General features: G+C 51.2%; 1 long non-coding RNA gene across 1 annotated transcript; it reads right to left on the bottom strand.

Annotated features, from left to right (window-relative positions):
- Positions 1-1,634: 1,634 nt before the first annotated feature.
- On the bottom strand, positions 1,635-7,380 carry LOC122158083. The gene is made up of 2 exons (XR_006168120.1): positions 6,995-7,380; positions 1,635-5,912 (listed from the first exon to the last, which is right to left on the bottom strand). It is a non-coding gene; the product is annotated as an uncharacterized LOC122158083 (long non-coding RNA).
- Positions 7,381-7,752: the final 372 nt, after the last annotated feature.

The following is a 7,752-nucleotide window of genomic DNA, read 5'->3' as shown; positions in this document are numbered from 1 at the left end:
GCAGAAGTAGCACTGGCATTTCTTAGCGGGTGAGGATCTTTGTGTCTGCCTTGACTGTTCCACTCAGCACCAACAGCACGTGCACAACCTGTGCTTCTTTGCTTTTGGCTGTAGCTTCTCTATGTACAGACTCGCTATCTCTGGGCCTACAGAGATGATTAATGTTTCTCCATTTTTAGACATAATAATAATAAGAATAAGAAAAATAACCAGTGGCTTCTGACTCCCACTTGTGCTGCCCCTCAGTGTGTGCATCTCGGCTCTGGGAGCTGAGAAGCTGTACCCACTCGTTGCAGCTGAAGCTGGCTAACCTTAGTGCAGGGATGGGATGTGGGCTCTTCCCAAGTCCACATGGCTCAGTCTGTCACTTCTAATGTCACTGATGGATCGAAAACCCACAAATTCACGCTGTGGTAGATGTGACTGTGTCTGTTGTAAATGCAGCTGCTGCAAAACGCAGAAGAGAATTTTTAAGTGCTGCTGAAATGGTGAAAACCCTTTGAGGAGCAGGTGTGGGGCCAGTGGATGGCAAAACCATCCTCAGTGAAACTACTCAAAAGAGCAAGTCTATTAATGTACCAGGAAAGTGAAGGAACATGTCAGTCTGAGCCTTGCTTCCTGAAGCAGCGCAAAGCTTCTCCCAGGAAGTACTGGGGTACAGTGGAAGGAAGTACTGGGGTACTCCAGGAAGTTCTGGAGTACTGTGTCCAGGTCTGGAGCCCCCAGTACAAGACAGGGAGCTGTTGGAGAGGGTCCAGAGGAGAGCCACGAAGATGATCAGGGTACTGGAGCCTCCCCTATGAAGGCTGAGGGAGCTGGGCTTGTTCAGCCTGGAGAAAAGAAGGCTGTGGTGTGACCTCACTGCAGCCTTTCAATACCTAAAGGAAGCCTACAAAGAAGAGGGGAATCAACTCTTTCAAAGGGTTGATAACTGTAGGACAAGGGGAAATGGTTTTAAGTTGAGGGAGGGAAGATTTAGGTTGGATGTCAGCAGGAAATTCTTTATTATGAGAGTGGTGAGGTGCTGGGACAAGCTGCCCAGAGAGGTTGCGGATGCCCCGTCCCTGGAGGTATTCTGTGAGAGGAGGGAGGGCTGCTGCAGCAACAGAGCGGTGTGGTGGGATGTCAGCCTCAGAGCTGTGCTGTGTGCAGTCCCTGAAGTGTACGTGGGCAGGGCTCGTTTTTCCATCTCTCTTAACTACCAGAAAAAGCAAAGCGCCCCTGTGTGTGTGCTTGCTAGACTAGGAAGAGTGTGCACACACGTGTGTGCGTGTGCACAACGCTGAGCACGTGAACAGCGGTCGCAGGGTGTCATGGAGCATGCAGCCCACGCAGGGCTGAGCTGGGCGTGCTGACGGCAGCATGGCTGTGGCAGGCAGTGCTCCTCTGCACGCTGATGAAACGCAGCTGGGTTCAGCAACCGGCTCACTTGGTAGAGAAGAGTCTAGAAGGGCTCGTGCCAGCTATAAACAGAGCGATCAGCGTACACAGGATGTGGTGAGCAGCTACAGGCGTCCCGTTATTAACTTCACTTTTATTTCAAGGCGATTCACTTCTCTGTTCTGTTTCCCATTTGGGAAGTGAAACCTAAGACCATGGTACCACTTAACAAAAAAAAATTTGGTCGCAGCTCATTTGTTTTTCTACTTTATTCTTTTTTTCTCTTGTAAAGGTTACTCCGCTGTTCCTGTGACAGAATTTATTGAAATTACTGGCAGCGCGCTGACTCTTCACTGTTTCTCTCCTGAGGAATTATCTCATTTGTGCTCATTGAAGACTGTTGACTCTGAGGGAAGTGTTTACTTGAGGACACCTCGCCTGGAGGAAGGAGCAATGTGGAGAGCGAGCGCTGGTTCCTCCCAGTCACAGTCCAACCAGCCTGTGCTGCTCAGAGGTGCTTTGTAAACATTCATTCATCCTTGCACACACCTCCCACCCCCTGTAAGGTGAGGAAATGTTATTGTCACCTTTCCACAGATGGAAGAAGTGAGCACAGAGAGGTGCAGTGACTCATCGGCCGCAGTTGAGGCAGAGCTGGAGCTGCAGAGCCGAGCTCCCAGCCCTGACATTGCCAGGAGTCATGTTCCCACCTGGTGCTGGGACGTGCCAGCCCCATCCACCTGCCGCCCACATATCCTGGGAGCCATCAGTGTGCATCTCAGCATGTACAGAATGAGATCAGATCACCGTGGCTTACTCCGTGTGCTGGTGTCATCACAGCATGGTGTGCTGTTATGTCACGATGTTATTACGCCTGAAACTAGCACAAGGCTGCTCACAATAACAGGGCAGGCAGCTGAACATGACTGTGTGCTGCTCAACCACATCACACGGTACACACACACTGCACCGGGGTGTCGGTCAGCTCCACTGCACTGTGAGGACCTGCCTCGATCTGCGTGCTGGGCAGGGCTGGCCCTGGCCCTGTCTCTGTCTCCATCCCTATTCCTGTTTCCCCTTCTCAGCCAGGCCTGCATTAGTGCAGCCCCACACACTCGGTGCAAGTAACTAAGAGAAACGTAGTTCTGTGAAGCAGTGAAAGGAAAGTATTTGTCTCACTGGTGCAGACGGCTCTCACAGCACACGGTCATCAGGACTGCAGCCCGGTTCTCAGGGGGTGCTGCCTCTTGGGAGTGCTGGGCGCTTGTTGGAAGCCAAGCTGCCCTTGGTGCGAGAGTTCAGCAGAGAGGCACTCGGTGCCTAATGGCAGCTGTACATTCAGGGCTGTATGTTGCCATTACTGGGTGACACCTATTGCTGTTTACAGTCTTCATCAATATTGCTCCTCTCTCCCACGCAGAATCAAGAACAACAACTAACACCCCCGCTCCTTATCACCTCTGCTTGCTTTCCATGCTGTCTGCACGAGCATGGTTTCACTCGTCCCCAGCTTGGTGCGGGTGAGTTCACATCAGTCTGTTCCACTTTGTGACACAGGTCTGTCTGTCTGTCTGTTCTCAGGTCTGGGCAGGATGCGCTGTGATCAGATTCACCATACCCGAGGGGAGGGTAGAATTCGCTCTACACATCTGTTCATTTTTAAGTAAAACACTTGGTACTTTCTTCTTCTAAATGAAACCTTTGAGGCAGGTCATCCTCATTAAGCTTGCACCTAGCTGCCTCTTGCCTAGCCAGCTGCAAAACCATTCACTGCCACAGTGAAGCCCAAAGAAGGAACCTCTTTGTCATCTGTGGGCTTTGGGACAGTTCAGGAGCCTGGTCCTGCACAGCCAAACACCCATGAAATTCAAAGCATGAGAAACCAGGGTTTCAGTGGTGCTTAGGAGCATGAAGGATAGACAACCGAGCACCTGGACTGTTCACAGGCCTCCCTGCATCTCATCCTACCTTGGTGTGTGGTTCTGCAGAGCACTGGGACCTTGTAGATGTAGTGGAATGGAGAGGAAGATGGCTCTTTCTCTGGCCGTCTTTCAGGCAGTAGCACCTAAGGCTACAGAGCCGAGGTTCCCTGCCTTCGCCGAGGGTCAGGCTGGAACTGCAGGGTGTGGGTGAAGGAGATGGAGAACATGGGCCAACGTGCTGGGGAGCCTGGAGTCAGCACCTTTTGTCTGGAGAAACAGAGGGCCCTCAATAGTGGCACTGGCAGAGTTAATCTCATAGTTAAACTGTTACCGGGCTTTACCTGCTCTTATCCCTGCACGGTGCAAGGGGCAAGGGGCTCAGTAGGTCAACTGGCACTCAGACTTTACAGCAATTAAAGGGACCCAGCCAAGGCCCAGGATTTGACCCGTGCTTTTTTGATTAGGTCCCTTTCCACACCATGTCAGTCCTCACAGATGTCATTTGTGCTTCAATGTGGCTTGTGCTAAACAAAGTAGAGCCCTGCAAAGCAGCACACCCATCCCAAAGCCAGGGTTGCACGGCATAGAATTCACGAGCCACCCTGCAATAACATGCAGAGGGTGCTCACAAGAGCAGCCTCAACGTAACTGATGGGTATGTGGCTGACAAATCTGTGCAAAACATGGTGCCTGAATGTCAGGTCTCCTAGAAGGAGAAGGCAGCAGTGCCAGCAGTGAGGTTTTGAGAGGTACATAAAACAACTAATTGAGAATCCAGGGCAAACACCCAGGCAGTACCCCGCCTTCTTCTCATAAGAGGCATATAGCCAACACCCCATCACACTGGTAATCAGGGCCCTTGATAATGTGGGGTTTGTTTGCTGCTAATATAGCCATTGTATCTACCCTAGCTGCAGAGCCCTGCTCCTGAGCTGAGGCACCAGGACTGCAAGTTACAGCTCTGCTGGCTGAGAGCTTTCTGAATGGGAGCACAGAGCAATCCTCCCTATCTCTACAGGTTCTAGCTCAGCAATGAGTGCTACACCCATTCATCTGAATGCAGAACTTGCTCTGAAACTAATGATAAGGCCTTAAATGCCATCACAATCACACAGCTCATTTATTTCTCCACTGTCCCACAGTGCTTCCCAGGTGCTGAAATCCTGTTTGCCAAAATCTCCATAGCCTCTGCTGACAAGCCTCATCAACATATCTCTGCGCTGCAGCACCTTCCCAACTGCTGCAGGCAGGGTGCTGCCAGTGGTTGCATTCAGCCACAAGACCCCAGGAGGGTGGTCGCTGTGCCTGGCACACAGCTGGGGAACTGAGGCCCCTAAGGGACATGCCATGTCCCCATGCAGACAGGAAGCGTGTGCCAGAGGAGCAGCATCAGCTGATGCCTTTCTTTTTTCACGCATCTGTCCCCTCCTCAAAGCAATTTAGCAGTTTTTTTCGCCTTGATGCCAGTGGCATTACATAAGTGTAAACTGGTTGTGAGATCACGATACGACACGTCGATTATCCAGGGAGGCACAAGGTCATAATCTGCCTGAAGAAGGAGAGGCAGGCTGTGCATACACACAAACACACCTAGGTGGATGTATATAAACACACGTGGGCCCCTGGTGTTCCCATTGCAGATGTGCTGTGCATGGCACATGTCTGCTAGGGAAAGCTAACTACTGCTGTCTGTGTTTCTGCATCAGAACCTTTCTGTTTTCCCTTTCGGGCTTGGAGTTACTTCTCTTTTACAAAAATAGCACCACTGGAGGCAGCTTTCCCGATAGGTGGAATAGTTTCCCCTTGAGAAGGAACTGGTGGAAATCCCCTCTCTTGAGACATTTTAACTCTGCCAAAAAATGCACAATGGGAGTGACTGCTTTAACTAGCAAGCTGACTTGGATGAGCTAATGGATTTTTCCATCACTAGTGTCTAGTTCCAGGGATTTCCATGAATTGCTGTCAGGACAGAAGAAGGCAACATATTGCAACTGCGGGATCTGCTGTTTCAGCTCCACTGACACGTCATTCCCTCAGGACACCCAGTGACCTGGTTAATCTAGTTCCTTGCTTCTGACTTCTCCTCGTAAATGATTTATCAACTGGCGTGGATCCCTGTTTGCTTAAGGAGGCGTGTGACGACCTCTCGCAGGCTGGCTGCACAGAGCCACGGCCGCGTTTGTCAGCCGACTGCTGGCTGCAGCTCGTGACCCTTGGCTGGGGGAGCAGGGGATGGGCAGCAGAGCCCGGTGGGTGATGTTTATGTGGCTGGCTGGAGGGTGCTGGTGACCAAGCTGCAGGCTCAGCAGTGGGAGCACTCACCTAGGACCTGCCTCGGCCCAATCTGACCCCCGCGGTATGAAGGCACGTTGGGCAGAGGGCTGGCACGGGCTGTGGTTGCCCGCCGTGGGAGCGCCAGCTGCACCAGAGCCATCCTTGAGGTCCCCGTGCTCCACAGAAGAAATAACACCAACTTTGATCCACTGCGTTGTCCACAGCGAGGCAACATCCGTGGGGTGACATCAGTGCCACGTCTGAAGCAGACGCAGCTCTGGAGGTCTTCCTCATGTGCACACATAGGTCAGTATGCGTGTCACCACACACACAGCGCTGAAGTAAGAAAGAGATGGTGCAGATCTGAACTCAGTCAGAAGCCAAGGAGAGAGGATGAAAATGACTCCTGCAAGCTTTACATCCTGCCTTTGTACCTGGGCTAAAGGAGCATGGAAAGAGATCAGATATCGCAGATTGGGCACCCTTCTAAAAAACTGTCTATGGGCAACTCCCCGCCTTCCCTCCAGGCCAGTTATTGCCGCTTCCTGCTCTGATTGTTTCAAATCCGGTTATCTGGAGTTATGCCTGTTCTGGCAAATACGGTGCAGCAGAGGGGAGGGACTGTTCCAGCCAGTGCTGTATGCATGCCACAGATCACAGAGATTAGCATGGGAGGAACCGCAGAGATGAGCTGCTTGAGGCAGATAGTGGGAAGCTTACAACAGAGCTGCTTAACAATTACAGTCATGAAACTGTAGGACAAAATCTTTATTTTGGGGACACGAGGCAGCGCTGGGTTTCCAGCTGTAGGAGCAGCACATGGCAGTAAGGTAAGAAGGAAGCCCACCACAGACAGCCCTCTCCCCAGCAGCCCTGTGTCGCACCACCCAAAGGCCACACATCAGCAGGAGGGCTGGGCTGCAGCAAAGAACCTGTAGCCACATGCAGACAGAGGCAAGGGTGTGTTCCTTTCCACATAAGGGTGGGTCTGGAGCAGCCTGCAGCTTCCTGGGACCTCAGGGGTGGTCGTTCCTCTTAGCCCACAAAGGTGGAAGTTGCAGCTCCTGTTCCCTTTTTCGGGGTCACACCACTTGATTCTGCCTCAGCAGAAACCTCTGTGTTCACACCCAATGTGCTCCCACACTGCACCTCCTACAGCAGACCAACAGCACGGAAGGACAGACAGCTGACGGGCTGTGTGAGGGCTAATCCCTCCTCACCAGGAGCACCATAGCCACTCTGCTGCTCAAGTCACAAGCCCATGTCCCCAAGAACAAGTTTAGTCCACGCTGCTCCTCAGAGGTCCCATGAAATCCTCATCATAGTAACAGAGCAGAGAGGTAGGATGGGAGAAGAGGCAGAGGCCAGTGAGTTATCCCAAAATCATATTTCTAACCTTTTAATATGTGTGGACTTACCTTTGACATAACTTCAGTCAGAATTCCCAAGCGCTGATAGACTTGTGAGTGGATAACTCAAAGCTCAGGCTTCAAGCCCAAGCTCACTGACTGTTCCATGTAGGAAATGTCCTTCCAAGCAGCACAAGTACTCCTGACTCTAACCTCTTGGAACTCAAACACATTTACCAAGGACAGCGCAGATGCAAGTGATGCAAGTACAAAACTCCCCAAAAGCATTCCCATGTCCCTAGGGCACTGAAACAAGAGCCAGGATTTCTCATTGACCTCCTCCATGGCAGGTGCACAGGTTTAGCAACTACACACTAAAGAGAGCAGCCAGAAACTCTTTGGCAGAGACAGGGCTGGAACCTGCTTCCTCATAGCCAGCTGCCCAGGTTGCTTAGAATCATAGAATCATAAAGGCTGGAAAAGATCACTAAGATCATCCAGTCCAACTGTCCACCTATTACCAATGTTGCCCACTAAACCATCTTCCTTAGTACCACAACTACACATTCCTCGAACACCTCCAGGGAACAGCTTCCAAGTGCCTGCCTTTGTTCTGGTCCTGGCAACACAGGGTGATTTTCTGGTCTTTCTTTTGTATATCCGAAAGGGTTTTTAATTTGCATTTTCTACCACAACCAATCACAGATATTTTCATTGAACTGTTCACGCAGAAACCATTTTATTGAGCTGTTCTGGTTTTGGTGTGCTTAAATCATCCAGCTGGCAGAGCAGGCTAGTGCATGACAGAGAAAGAAAAGTCACATACC

Source organism: Centrocercus urophasianus, unplaced genomic scaffold (assembly GCF_019232065.1).
Source record: "Centrocercus urophasianus isolate 14NV4802_14NV808 unplaced genomic scaffold, USGS_Curo_1.0 seq_14, whole genome shotgun sequence".
Taxonomy (NCBI): Eukaryota; Metazoa; Chordata; class Aves; order Galliformes; family Phasianidae; genus Centrocercus; species Centrocercus urophasianus.
The sequence above is the reverse complement of the archived record's forward strand: the minus strand, read 5'-3'. Positions and strand labels throughout refer to the sequence as shown.